Source organism: Rhinoderma darwinii, chromosome 2 (genome assembly GCF_050947455.1).
Source record: "Rhinoderma darwinii isolate aRhiDar2 chromosome 2, aRhiDar2.hap1, whole genome shotgun sequence".
Classification (NCBI taxonomy): Eukaryota; Metazoa; Chordata; class Amphibia; order Anura; family Rhinodermatidae; genus Rhinoderma; species Rhinoderma darwinii.
Window position 1 is genome coordinate 447,028,358 of NC_134688.1, and position 15,500 is coordinate 447,043,857.

General features: G+C 39.1%; 1 long non-coding RNA gene across 2 annotated transcripts in view; it reads left to right on the top strand.

The window, feature by feature from the left end:
* LOC142743592 (uncharacterized) overlaps nt 1–15,500 on the top strand; it is a 365,206-nt gene that overhangs the window by 106,953 nt on the left and 242,753 nt on the right. For both annotated transcript variants that reach the window (XR_012881591.1, XR_012881592.1), the window contains exon 4: nt 4,130–4,172. This is a non-coding gene — a long non-coding RNA (uncharacterized LOC142743592). The remainder of the gene's footprint in view (nt 1–4,129; nt 4,173–15,500) is intronic.

The window sequence follows — 15,500 nt, forward strand, 5'->3', positions numbered from 1 at the left end:
TAATATTACAGAATACAGAAATCTCTGCAGCATTATGCTAAAAGAGAGAACAAAGAAAAAAAATCCATGGTGGTCGTAGGCCAACTGGTTCTTATCTGCCATCAGCAACTACTCATAACATGTTTGAGGTCTGAATTTTTCCAGAAAGTCTTCCATCAAGGCTTTGCTGTTGTGGGGTCACTGCAAAGTCTACCCCTATTGCAGGCGGTTGCTTGAAACAGCTGGTGATGGATAGAGTGCAGCGTAAATATTCCCCTCTGTATTGCTGGATGTCGTCTTTTATATACCTTATTTAGTATGATTTAAAGCAGAGGAACATCTCCGTATCAGTTCAAATATTATTATTCATATATATATATATATATCCAAAAAAGAGAACGTGAAGCAGCACTCAAATAAAGTGAATTTATTCATCCAACATGGAACCACAACGTTTCACCTCCTCTATGAAGGCATTTTCAAAAATACAACTTGTCCCGCAAAAAAACAAGACCTTATACAGCTATGTCGACGCAAAAATGAAAGAGTTATAGCTCTTGGAATGCGACGATGGAAAAACGTAAAAAATGGCTTGGTCATTAAGGTTTAAAATAGGCTGGTAATTAAGGGGTTAATATTAGAACCCATGCAAAGTAATACAACAATTTCATGAGTACAACATCAATGAACAAGATACAATAATAGAGAATATCTATAGCCAAAGAAGTTTACAGATATTTAAAGCCGAAAAAGGATTATGTAGTAAAATTACAGGATATGCTGAGTAGCGGTTCTGAGGATATGTGGAAGGGACTGAAGCAACTCACAGATTGGAGCGAGAAGGGGAAATCCATTGTGTCGCCTGATGCAGAGCTGGTGGAAAAACGAAATTAATTCTATTTGAGACGTCATCTGTTTGTGACAGCAATCAAGTCCAGACCTCGAAAGTGACAAGGTCCTTCAGGGTGTCTGGCGATGGGGTCTATAAAGCTATGGAAATAGTGGATGTAAGGAGGACTGCGAGGCCAGATAATATTCCACTGAGACTTCTTCGGCTATGTGCATTTCATCTGACACCAGTGTTTTGCAGGATTTTTAATCTGTCTCAGTCTTTGATTCCTGACAGCCTTAAAAGGCAGGTTGTTGCACCCATACCCCAAAAAGCCAACTGTTTCGCTTAATGATTATTGTCCAGTCGCTTTTACTTCAGTGATAATGAAGCATTTTGAGAAATTAGTTTTATCATACATTAATCATGTACTGGCCATCAGATCGACCTGGCGATGCATACTATATTAAATCACGTTGATGCCAGTCGTACTTATGTGAGGGTTTTGTTTGTGGATTTTAGTCAGGTTTTTAATACGGTGGTGCCGACATTGTACGTGGCTAAGCTCTAGAATCTTGGGCCGCCATCCGGAATATGTAGATGGCTGCTGAGTTTTTTGACTAATAGAAATCAGGTAGTTAGGGTCAGCAGTTGTTTATCGACAGCGAGAAGCTCATCTTTGGGGGTCCGACAGAGATGTTGTTTCAGTCCAGCTTTATTTTTCCTTTATACTTCGTATTGTGTAACATGTCATAAACATACCATTCTATTAACCAAAAAAGAAGAGAACGTGAAGCAGCACTCAAATAAAGTGAATTTATTCATCCAACATGGAACCACAACGTTTCACCTCCTCTATGAAGGCATTTTCACTTTATTTGAGTGCTGCTTCACGTTCTCTTTTTTGGATATCTAACACATAAGGAGAGGTCACTCCTTTATTTTTGAAGCTTTGCACCAGCCTAGTCAGGCATTTGTTCACAGCGCTGCTCCAATCCTCTGCTTTTATATATATATATATATATATATATATATATATATATATATATATATATATATATATATATATATATATATATATTTATATTTATGAAAGCCCTGCTTTTAGATAGCTGTGAAGTTGTTGTTTTAATTTATTTTTTATTGTATTTATGTATTTTTTAGAGATTTAATAACGTAAGGATACAGTAGATTAGCTGAGAGAGAATATGGAAATTGGTTTGTGGAATGACATCATCAATGGCCATAATAAAATATCACCCATAAAATATCACCGATGTGTGATCGGGTCCTTTAGACCAGGATCACACATGCATTTTGATGCAGTTTTTGCCTCAGTTTTTTTTTTGAGCCAAAGCAAGGAGTGGATCCAAAATGAAGGAAAGGTATAGAGAAAAGACAGATGCATCTCCCTTTTTTGTGTCTACTTCTGTTTTTGGCTAAAAAAAAGACGATCTAAAAACTGCGTGAAAACTGAGCGTGCCGGTAAATATAACTAGCACCATATTAGGTCCTAGACCACTGGATAATAAAATGCACTGCTTTAATGGGGTTTTCCCAAAATCATCGTTTATAGCATGTCAATTAAATTGGTGGGATTGCCACTTGGCTTATTCCGCATTTCCATTAATTTTAGTGGAAAGTGTCTTAAGTACACGGGTGCACCACCTCACCTCTGAGAACGAAGACCAGAGCCCCTTGGATCAGAGTGGGCCACACAAGTCGGATGCCCTACTGGTCAAACATTTATAGCATGTATAATTAACATGTCATGAACGTCATTTAAATCCATTTAATTACTTTAAACCCAAGGTCAGTGTAATATACATTGGCCCTGTTCAGCAAACTTATCTGTAGCTCTAGTAACCCCCATTCTTTAACCTGTATTGCGCCTTGCTGATTTAATGACTATAACTTTTTTTTTTGTACGTTTTTGCCCTTGCTCTGCCCTTATACCAGAATCCTGGTGATGACATGATCCATCTTAATGAGCGCTATGTATATAGAGACCTGACAGCTGCGCTCCCGTCCTGCACCAACATGATTGTTTGTGCAGCTTCTTACTTTACAGGATGAATCTTTATATGTCCTTTTGAGAGATATATATACACATATAAAGTTTGACATATTAAGTCTACGGCGTGCCCGCAATTAGTTAAAGAGACCAGGACAGGTTTCTGAAAATTGTAAAAATCCTTAACGACCAATGATGTAACTGTACGTCATGGCTGCGGGTCAGAAATATGGAGCAGGCTAAGATATTGAACCCGCTCCATACGTTGCGGGTGTCAGCTGTATATTACAGCTGAGGCCTCGCTCTAATGGCCGGGATCAGAGATAACTCCGATCCTGGCTGTTTAACCACTTAGATGCCACAGTCAACAGCGACCGCAGACCAATCAGCAACCAATCAGCATCATGCACTTCTCATTGTTTCAGCCCATTGTTACAGTGTGATTGTGCAGTGAAAGAAGCTGGGCTGGAACGATGAGAAGTGTATGACGCTGATTGGTCGCTGATTGGTCACTGATTGGTCAGCGTCATACACTCCTCTGTACAATGCCAGTTTGTAAAAAGTTAAAAAACGCCCAGTTGTCTATTAAGAAACTAATTAGCATAAATCTAAAATTGCTCATAACGTGCTCAAAAATGATTGTTTTTTAAAATAAAAACCACTGCTGTTATCTACATTACAGCGCCGATCAGACTATGTAGGAGATAGGGCACTTATAATCTGGTGACAGAGCCTCTTTAAATAATGTAAACAATTAAAATATAAACATAATTAGTATCGCAGGGTGCGTAAAAGTCTGGATTATGAAAATATAACATTATTTTTCCTGCACGCCATAAAAAAAATTCTAGAATTGCTGTTTTTTGGTCACCTGGCCTGTCCCAAAAAATTTAATAAGAGATAAAAACAAGTTGTATGTACCCGAAAATAAACCTGGTGCCAATAAAAACTACAGGTCGATCTGCAAAAAACAAGCCCTCACACAGCTCCATTGACAGACAAATAAATAAGTTATGGGTCTCAGAATATGGCGACACAGAACAAATTATTTACTTGACAAATTGTTTTTATTTTGTAATAGCGTATAGTAGAGGTGATATTTCAATTGGTGTTACCTACAGAAGTAGTGGTACTTGTTGCAACAGCTTACCGTTTTCTAACCAGCCATGTCCCTGCATTTAACATTGTTTCATGTATCTACTTTATTAACTGTGGTAACATGTAAAGTTATATTAGACTGATATACAAGCAGACATTTTATGCAAGTAAACATTTTTCTTCATGTGTTCACTTTGTTTGTTTTTTAGATGTTCTGAGGATTAGATGACACCAGCCTGCAGGACTATACTAGTAAGTAAAATGTATATAAATACTGTATGATATAGCGTTTTGGCTGAGTTCACATCAGCGTTGGTTTCCATTGAGGGGTTCCGTCAAAACTTTCCATCGGAGGAACCCCACAACGGAAAGGCAAACGAAAACCATAGCTTTTTATTTTGTTTTGGTAGACAAATTTTCATGTTTGTCAATGGGAGTTCATCAACCGAAACAAAAAAAAAATGCATTGTTAAAAACACAACAAAAACGCAAACTGTAAACCTAGCCTAACAGCTCAAGTTTCTTTGATTTTACCAGTGTATAATGTTACAGATCTGCTCTAATTTTAATTCTACTCCTTTACCCCATGACAATCCCTCCTGCCTGTGGTCTGGCAGATTCATTGTTAAATTAGGGCATTGGGTTCAGATCACCATCCACCTAACCCCACTATTCAAGCCTGGCAGAATGTAAACATTGACATGGATGGTTATTTGCATCTACATCATGTTCTTAAGACAAGACTGTACATTAGAGTATAGAACAGCAAATGTTGTTATGGGGGCACATGAGCAGTGTCTTTTGTGAGTCAAAGGGTCTCATGTAGCACTTCTGTAGCACTATTCCCTGATACACTTGTACTCTTCTACATCAGGTTACCATGCTAAAGAGAGGGTACCCATATTAACCTTAAAAATGACACAGCCTATTACTCTGTAGTATTGATCCACAGGAAGGCAAAAACAACCCTTATGAGGCAGGAATCAATTATCCTTATGTTATATGGGGGAAAAAAACATTGCTTGCTACAAATATGAATATCAAATAAATCCTATATAGTCATCCAAACCCATTTTGAGTTAATTTAACAAATCAGACACCAGGACTGTGTACTAGAGACACATGTCAAGGCAGTTTTCACCTCACGTCAGTATCCACCTGTATCTTGGGGTGTCCCTCAATATACTGGGATTTCCCAGCAAGACAGCAAATGCTTTTGCTATGGGTCACAAATTGTCGCAATCTTTAGAATCCATTAGTCATTCTTGCTGCCCATGGTTGTCATTGATCGCCCATAATCAAGTATCAAGCTCCAGTATCAATCTGATGGATGTGAATTTTTTTTTAAATAATACATGAGCGTCCTGCACTAAATATGTCTAAAAGGCCCATAAAAAAGAATCAGACAAACCATAGTAGTAAATGGACAGCAGTTTATTATTGAAATATGAAACGGTTTGTTTTTTAAATTCCGTGGGTAAATGAATTCAACGTTCTTTATTGTATATCATAACACACAGATTTAGCCGTTCAGGTATTTATTCAAAATAAACGTGCTTTTTTTTTTGTTCATTGAACAGGGATTTTCCTATGTAAACTTAACACAATGTACAATTATATAATCGGGTATTTGCATTGTAATGTAAGAGACTAAGATTACGATCAATACTTTATATACAGTCCCATAACAAACAGCATTAGGGTGCAATGCATTATATATAACGGATTGTGGGGTAATGTCTCGGTCTTCATCTATTATGTATTGGGTTATTTTATGCACTATTCCTTTTTGCTCTTGTATTTAGACTATCCTGTTCTATCTTAGGGCTGTCTACATTTTTGGAACCGACTTGCTATTAAGCCAAATATACGGTAGCTAAATGAAACATAAATAAAAGGTAGGACCTTTATGTGATGAAGTATACGTTTCATAGCTGGCACCCTACGGTTGCCTTTAGGAACCACCATGTCATCTCTAATTTGTGTTCTGGCTGCAGTCATGTTACCAAATATATCGGTCAGGCAGCTGTCAAGAGACCTATGTCCACCTACAGTTGCCCAAACTATATTTTATTTTAACCATGTGCGTATATAAATTCAATGTTCTGAAAATACTATATAATTAATGTACGGAAATAATTGCAATTCAGTTGTCCTGGGTGAGATACGACTGGCAAGTATCGACAGGGAGGCTGTGCCATGTAGTAGCTATTTTGTAACCACATCATGGATGAAGGCCCCTACTAAGTAAAGCTGTGTAGCAAAAATTGTTGCTTAGCCTGAGTCTATAAGAATCTATAAAGTTAGTTGTGGACATCAAGTCTACTTTAAACTATGGCCTTTGTGCCAATTGCATCCCAACAGAGCCTATACAGTACCTCAGATTTCTCTATAATGCTCTCTCTGGTCTACCTTATAGATGAAGTGTACACACTATGGCGGGAATCTATTAAGAACACGTGCCTTCCCAGAGGTAGGACCCTTCCCTTTTAGACATTTATGGCATATATGTGGCTATACCATAAATAACTTAACTAGTATAACCTCTACAGTAAGGGTCCATTACTGTTTTCTTGCCCTCCCACTGTATATACTGTATATGGTGCAGGTGTAAGTTAGCTGTCCGAGCGATTGGGCAGCTGAATTTCCGGATTACGGCAGTCATACACTGCCAGGGACCCTGGAGAGAAGACAGAATCGGTTTTCACTGCTTTTATCTTCTCTTTGTTCACGCACAGAGCACTCAATAAGCAATGGCTATAGAATAGAGGCAGCACCTTTGTTGCTCCGGGTAATCATATGACTGGTCACATGATCGCCGGAATGCCGGTAGTAGGAGGCTGCTGCTCAGTCTAACTAGATCCAGCACAGACCTACCAGTGACAATAATCACTATAACAGCACCGATCTCACCTGCTGTGCAGCACCAGTTACAGTGGAAAAGTATAAACAATAATAATAAAGGTTTTATTCTAAGGCACAGGCTATATTAATAAAAAAGTAAAAGTAAAAAAAAAAGTAAAATAAAAATTAAACATAAAAGACCCCTCCAAAGAATGCTACCCCCGCCAATCATTGTCATAACACTAGCCCTGACCCAATTACCTAAAATAGATATATAATATATCAAAATGTATGGTACACAATGTCGATCAAAAATCAAAAGTCTATTGTAACACTATTATTACCAGAAAAAAATAGCTAAAAAGTAGAAAAGCATATTTTTGTGAATATTTTTTAAAAATGCTAAAAAAACTAAATTATGTGTATAAAAATGCTAAGAAAATAAACTCGCCTTGATCTCGAAGAAAACGCGACAATCACATCGCTGGCCCAACAAATGAAAAAGTTATTGCCGTTTAACTAACACAAGCTAAAAATGGCTAAACGGTGACTCGTTCTGAATCGGTTAAATAAATTATGTAATAATTCTTAACTCTCGTCTAATATCAATTTGTGTTTAAACATCAAAACTATTCAGTGTGATGGATATGTAATTACCAGGGACATCTAAATTATTTGTCACTGTATAATATTTAAAAGGGCTGTTCCAGCTGGACAAGATTGAAGCAGCTCCGGTGATCAACCGATCGTCCTTATACAACAGATAGAAAGGGTTTGCTCAGATGGGGTTACCCACTTTAATATATGGATATGTGTTAGTTGGGGGTATTTGACCAGTGTAAACCCAGAAATATATATATTTACTATGAGTAGAATTTCAATCTGCCTTGTTATAGTGTTCATTGTTTGGATTTTTAGAAAGCTTGAATTTATGATTTATAGTTTTAAATTTATAATTTTACATTTATAATTTTTTGATATGCAGAAATAGGAGGTATTTGGATTTATTGATAATGTTCAAAAGCTAAATCCAAACTCAACAAAAATCTTTTACATCTGACCATTACTAGAGTTATAGGGACAACATTGACAGCAAAAATCTACAGAGGAAGATCACTGATACATGGCAAAAAGCATATTGGGCATCCACGTACCATTTGGCTGATCACATGATCATGTAGGTCATATGCCATGGAATACTCATCTCAGCTCTCATGAGTAAAGGACAGTTTAAAATAATAACAAAAATTGTGTAACGTAACATATCGAGCTAGGGCCAAAATGTGCGCGCTGCAGGAAATCCCCAGTCACCACTACAATTATACAACCCTTTGGGCTGTATTAAAAGCCCTCAAATTAATGGGCTGAATCTTCGTCTGATGAAGAGCTTTTAATGTAGCCCGAAAAGTTATGAGATTCTAGTGTTCCCCAGAGAAATGGCTGTGAGATTTTGTACATTATCTTCTGTGTTACATTTGCGCTGTGTTCTACAACCTCAAAGTCCTGGTCCTTTTATTTGAAATCATAAAAATGTTTTATGTCTTATCTCCTGTGGTTAAGCCAAGGGCCACTAAAAGTTTACATCTTTGTTGTTAATATGAAGGAGAATGCGTTGTAAGATGCTTTGAATACAGTGACTGCATTTCAGTAAGGCTGGGTTCACACGACCATGTTACGTCCGTAATGGACGGACGTATTTCGGCCGCAAGTCCCGGACCGCACACACTGCAGGGAGCCGGGCTCCTAGCATCATAGTTATGTACGACGCTAGGAGTCCCTGCCCCTCCGTGGAACTACTGTCCTGTACTGAAAGCATGATTACAGTACGGGACAGCTGTCCTGCAGCGAGGCAGGGACTCCTAGCGTCGTACATAACTATGATGCTAGGAGCCCGGTTCCCTGCAGTGTGTGCGGTCCGGGACTTGCGGCCGAAATACGTCCGTCCATTACGGACGTAACATGGTCGTGTGAACCCAGCCTTACTCTCAGAATACCAAAATTATACCTGATATAAAAATAAAGTCGATAAACAACAAAAATAACATTAGCCTAAGATTCTAGAATAAGTTCGAAAACCAAAAATTTTTTGCTGTTTTTGTGCCTAACCTGCACGTGTTGGGTCTTTATTATCCCTTTTCATGGTACCTGTAAACATATCACTTTTTCTTCATTTCTTAGTGGGCAGGCTCTTTCTGGTATGACATTGCCCTTACTTTGGTGCAGTTTCCTGCTGTTCATACATCCCTTAGTGCTATGTACAGCCCTCACTACGTCGACTATTCCCTCCTTTCTCATGCGTGCAGCCTCCCAGACAGACAGAGAGAGAGAAACTGCAGATGCATTCCCACCTCCTCCCTGTCTACTATCTATTGCCTTGCATCAGACTAATATTTGGGAGACTGGGTGCTTTTCAAAGATTTAGGCCCTGTTCACACAGTTTTTTTGCAGGGAAAAATCAGCTGTTTTTTTAAGTGGTTTTGCACCACAGATGTTTTTTGCCGCTTTTTATGTCGCAGCAGCCGTTCGCATCATTTTTTCATTCTCCTATTGATTTCAATGGGGCTTTTGAGTCGGAAAACTTGTCGGTTCTTTTCCCCGCGAGCGGGAAAAAACGTCTCCACCTCCCATTGAAATCAATTGGAGGCAATTTCGGCCGTTTTTTGCAGCGGATAAAAAAAACTGTGTAAACAGGGCCTTACAGTGAGCCCACAGGCAGGGAATCGGGAACTACAGGTTGCTATTACTTGAGGAAGATGCCGCATTCTCACAATAAGATATAAGGTTGTTTACTGGGATGATAACAACTCATAGCAATAATTTGCTCATGTAACAATAATTTTATGCATAAAATGCCATTCATTGGTAGAAATATATATGATTTATCCAAATTTTCTTGATCACCAATTGTTCATCCTATGTGTAAATACTTGCCCGCTGGGAAGCACCATTTGGCGGCAAGTATAACCAATTGTTTCATATAAATGTATACGAACCCTTTGAAATACATCACACATTTTTCATACTAGATGATAATATTTTTCTAGCCGCCGTGTAAAAGCTATTGTCAGTTTTGGACAATCCTTTCTTGTCAGAGGGTTTCCCCGGAGATGAGCTGATCAGAGGGTGTCCTGATGCGACTCCAGCAGCTTTGCTATATAATTTTTACAGTTAGTGGACCAAAACTGCACCCCTTATTGGATACAATAATTTATAGAGGGGCAATATTATGTTTGAGTAGCACAGGTTTTTATATCTCTTTTAATATGCACCCAAAAATTTCGTTTTCTTTCAGAGCTGCTGCTTGGCATTGGTAGCTAGTACACCCTAGTCTTTTTCTTCTCTCCATTATATTTCTCAACATTAAATTTCATCCACCATTTATCTGCCCAAACTACTAGCTTGTTGAGGTCTTTATGTAATATTTCACAATCAGCCTTTAAAAGTGTCACATTTAAGGCCTTGTTCACATAATGCTTGTGATGTATGCTTAGTTTGTACACCGGTAAAAAGCACCCGGGTTATATACTAAGTGCATTCATAAGGCTCCATTAGCCCGACAGAGGGCAAAAGAGTGTCCTTATGGCCTCCGTGGGACTAGTATAAGTCAGTGTACCACTAAAAAAAGCTATTGCATAGAGTCGTTGACTACACAATTCCATATAACTGTATACAGTAAAAAATATATACACTGTGCGATATACGTTTGCTTACAATGGGGGCCTATTCGTGAATTATCACATTATATGCCTTACATACGACGTGGGCCTCTGTCGGTGGTATACGTTGGGAGATTTTCTCCGCAGTCGATTGTGCTATTGATTCTGTCAAAACAACGGAACCCTGTCACAACGGAAACCATTAACAACGTTTCCGTCACCATTGAGATCAATGTTGAGGGAAACGGAAGCTAAGGTTTCAGTTTGCCTTTCCGTTCAGGGGTTATCCCGACGGAAACCTCAGACGGAACCCCTCAACGGAAGGGCAACACTGATGTGAACAGGGCCTTAGAAGAAAAGGCTGCCATAAATTCTCTGCGCCAACCATAGTCGACTGCGGTATTGCTTCCGTCAAAACGACGGAACCCTTGCACAACGGAGACAAAGGGAAACCATTTGCCCCGGATCCATCACCACTGAAATCAATGGTGAAGCAAACGGAAACCTATGGTTTCCATTTGTTTCAGTCAGGGTTTTGTTCCCCTGATGGAAAGCTCAGACGGAACCCATGAATGGAGCCCTGACGCAGATGTGAATTAAGCCTAAGAAAGGGATCTATCCAATTTCTATTTGTTATTTTTTAATCTGTGCTACTACATATTGTTTGTAAAAGTGGAAGGAAGAGGCTTTGTTTGTTTTCTTATGCTTCTTTATGTAGCAGCCCACATGAAAGAGATGCATCTATACAGATCCCTACATATATCAGGTGCCAGAGATGAGCCAAACTGAAAATTCACTTTGCTGGCATTTTGCTGATGAGCGAATTTCCTATTTTGGAGCCATGTATGCTGCATAAAAGACAATGGAGGCATAAAATACTGAAATACTGATCCATATTTCAACTTCTGTTGTCTTATACGAGGCAAATACAGAAAAAAGACCATCAGTGAAATGCCAGCAAAATGAATTTTCTCCGTTTTTCTCATCTCCAGAGAGTATAAGAAAATAACATTTTGCCATGTGAATCAAAGGGGAAATATGATTTCCGGTCACACGCAAAATTGTTGTTGTTTTTTTTAAATTTTTTTAGAGCATGTTTTGTGTTCTATTGCAGCATTCGCTAAGGGCTTATTCAGACGAACGGGATATACGTCCGTGCAAGGCGCGTGATTTTCACGCGCGTGGCACGGACCTATATTAGTCTATGGGGCCGTGCAGACATGTGCGTGATTTTTACGCAGCGTTGGTCCGCTGCGTAAAAGTCACGACATGTCCGTTTTTTCAGCGTTTTTCGCGCATCACGCACCCATTGAAGTCAATGGGTGCGTGAAAACCACGTATGCCGCACGGAAGCACTTCCATGCGAACAGTGTGATTCGCGCAACAGCAGTGAAAAGGATGAATGAAAACAGAAAAGCACCACGTGCTTTTCTATTTACAAACATCCAAACGGAGTGTCATAATGATGGCGGCTGCGCGAAAAGCATGCAGCCGCGCATCATATGATGCAGCCACATGGAGCTGTCGAGTGTCTTTCGCCGCGTTTTTTGCGTGCGCAAAAGGCACACGCTCGTGTAAACCCGGCCTAAGTTTGGTCTTTTGGTGTCATTTTTCGTCATTGACTTTAAAGGAGCAAGAATTGCATGCAAAAATAATAAGCACTTTTTACTTACTGTAAGGGTTCATTGAGACGAGCGTGTAACTCGCCCGTGTGAAGGCCGTTAAAACAACGGCCATCACACAGACACGTGTATTTCAATGGGGCCGTTCACAAGGCCGTTATTTCAAAAAGAGCGTGTGAAGGATCCGTGGAAAAATAGAACATGTCCTATTTTCCTGCGCTTTCACACATCCCTCCATAGACTCAAGTCTATGGGGGATCTGTGATAACGCGTCTCGCACGGTTGCACCTCGGACGTGAAAAACGACAGTGTGAATGTAGCCTAAGGCTGGGTTCACACTACCTATTTTCAGACGTAAACGAGGCGTATTATGCCTCGTTTTACGTCTGAAAATAGGGCTACAATACGTCGGCAAACATCTGCCCATTCATTTGAATGGGTTTGCCGACGTACTGTGCAGACGACCTGTTATTTACGCGTCGTCGTTTGACAGCTGTCAAACGACGACTCGTAAAAATACAGCCTCGTCAAAAGAAGTGCAGGACACTTCTTTGGACGTTTTTGGAGCTGTTTTCTCATAGACTACAATGAAAACAGCTCCAAAAACGGACGTAAAAAACGCTGCGAAAACGGCGCGAAAGACGCCGCGAAAAATGCGAGTTGGTCAAAAAACGTCTGAAAAGCAGGGTCTGTTTTCCCTTGAAAACAGCTCTGGATTTTCAGATGTTTTTGGTCACTACGTGTGAACATACCCTCACACACAAGCTTTTTAATAGAAACAAGTCCTAGTTAAACAAGCTTTTTTCTCTGTACTTTTGATCTGATAGTGATGCAGTTCTGAAATGTGCCACGGGTGGGGATACACAGCAAAAATGAAAAATTTTAGGTAAATCATGGTAAAATTGCATTACAATGTGATTCAAATGATTTACTATGGTGGGGGGGGGGGGGTTGCAAGCATCCTCGTGACTATCTATCTAATCACTGATCAGAACTATCTAATGACTTGCTGTATTTGCCGCTTGACTATCTAAAAAATTCCAAGCTTTTCTTCTTATATAATTATTGGAGTCTCATTGTGACCACAATTTACCACAATTTTCTGTCTCCGGGTTGCCCTAGTCTAAAAATCGGGCCCAAGAATGTATAAATGAGGTCTAACAAGAGATGTATCCCTATTCATGTGTTGTACCATCTGCTTTAGGGATGGCTGGGGGGCGCTGACATTCTTACCATGTAAATATTGAGACTGAAGACATGTCAGCTTTATGTCACTGTCAGGCGGAAGGATACATTGGTGCGTCTGATGTTTATCACTGAAGCTGAAGGACACTAAAAGAAGTTATAACAATAAACACAAGACAGTTGCACTTTAGCCATGAGACTGATGTGACAGGTTTAGAGTTCTGCCTTGTCAGCCACCTGGCAGCAGGGGCCCCGCAATCTGTGGCCTGACATTAACCTCGGGAGCCTGAGAGCATAACCTCAGAAACTGTCACATGTGACCCATGTCTTGTGAATGAAAGGTTATTTTTCTAGGAAGCCTGAACTCTTGCTCCTTTCTGAAGGGGTCAAGCACCAATTACTTCTATGCAACCTTTAGGAACATACTTTGTATTCTATAGCAGGGACGCTTGGCTGCTCATGATCATTCTACACATTATAGGGAAAATCTCCAGATTCTTAGTCCCCAAGCAAATCACCAACATTCTTAGCAGAGCTGAGTTTGTTAGATGTATAAGAGTGGACAGAGGTGTCATTTGAAGCTCCTGGACCCAAACTACCATGTAGCAATTATAATATTGGTGTCCTCTTACGTGGCAGAGGGGACCTTGGGTTAATGGGCACCGGGTCAATGGTGCAACTTCTACCTCTATAGGTAATCCCCTGAGAGTGTAGTGTGTTATTTGGAACAGTGTGTTACTATTGAGCTCTGCTATCTCTATGTAGTATCACAACAATAACAGCTAACACTGCAGGCAACATATTCAGTTCTGAACCATTTTGGTTTGTTTGATATTTTATGTCAAATGACTTGATCTACTAAATATCCCCACCCAGTATACTTGTATCTTCCTGTGAATTAGCATTTTGTACACTCAATTATTTTCCAATATTTTGGAAGTATTTGATTCTAAGCTAAGATATTCCGATAAAGAATTGAGGAAAGGGATCTAAGACAGATTTTTGGTCCTTAGCACTTTATTGTCTGGGCTCCACTTTACATTATGTTTTTGACTCTCATGGTCCGAGTATTACAGGCACATATTTATTTATATGGGATAGACTTCTTGTTGCTAACCCTGCAATTGATAATAAATGCCTCCTTCAAGGCTCCCAACGCTATCAGAGGCAATACAATGTGGTGTCATTACATTAACCGATCGCCCTCCTTTCTGCTTACGCTCATGTGATTCCACAGCCCATTTTGTTTCCTATCCTCTCAGCGTTTTCAGTCTGTAGGGGACAGCTTCTTCCTCATTACTAACCAGCAGGGGTGCCCATGTTTCCTTGTTTTGAAGCAGTGGGACATTTGTTATACCCTGTTTACAACCAGCAGGTGCCCCCACCCCCACACACCATATTGCTTGCTTCTTTAATCAGCACATAGGGGAGGTTTAGAAATCAGAAATAATCTTAATTAAATGTTCTTTATTCTGAAACAAGGAGATTCTCTTTTTTAATACAGGGCGGCATACCGGATCACAAAAGACAAAGTCAAATGTTTACCAAAGAACAAAAAAAAAAGCCCGATGATGCTAACAGTCGAATTGATTATTTTTGTTCTCCCGGTAGACATGTTTAACAGTGTTAGATAATTGCTAGGACTCCTATAGAGGAGACAATTTCCCTTCTGCAGCTCAGTGTGGTAGTGAACTATTATATAAATGATATTCACAGTTAATCAGAAAGAACAGTCAGAATGTATATTGTGTTGTGGCTCCTCGGCGGATTTTATTTCATCATTGTGTCTAATGAATGACTCCTGTGAAGTCGGACTGTTTAGGAATTTAAGCCATTTCTGGTATTCTAGAGATCTGCAGATGGAGTAAAGTTTATTGAAGTGAGCAAATCTTCACGGTGAAGAAAACTTTTTGATGGTAACGTTAATATTTTAAGTTAATTCACCATTAAACTTATTAGATATGGTGAATATCCAGTTACCAATTAATTATTTTAAAAAAATAACGAATAATGATCTCATATAATGTTATCATCAAAATATTTAATCATATTTAGATATTGTATTTAAATACATCTATCTTTCCATCTATAAGGCTCACTTTTTATTGCTGTCACTTTTTGTTAAAAGAATAAAAAAATATGAATGAACTGATCGTGACGAATCATTGAAAAGATCCTGTTCATTTCTATTGCAATGATTAAGTCCTCAACAGTTCCATCACAATTTGTTTATATATATATTTATTTATTTTTTATTATTTTTTTATTTGTTT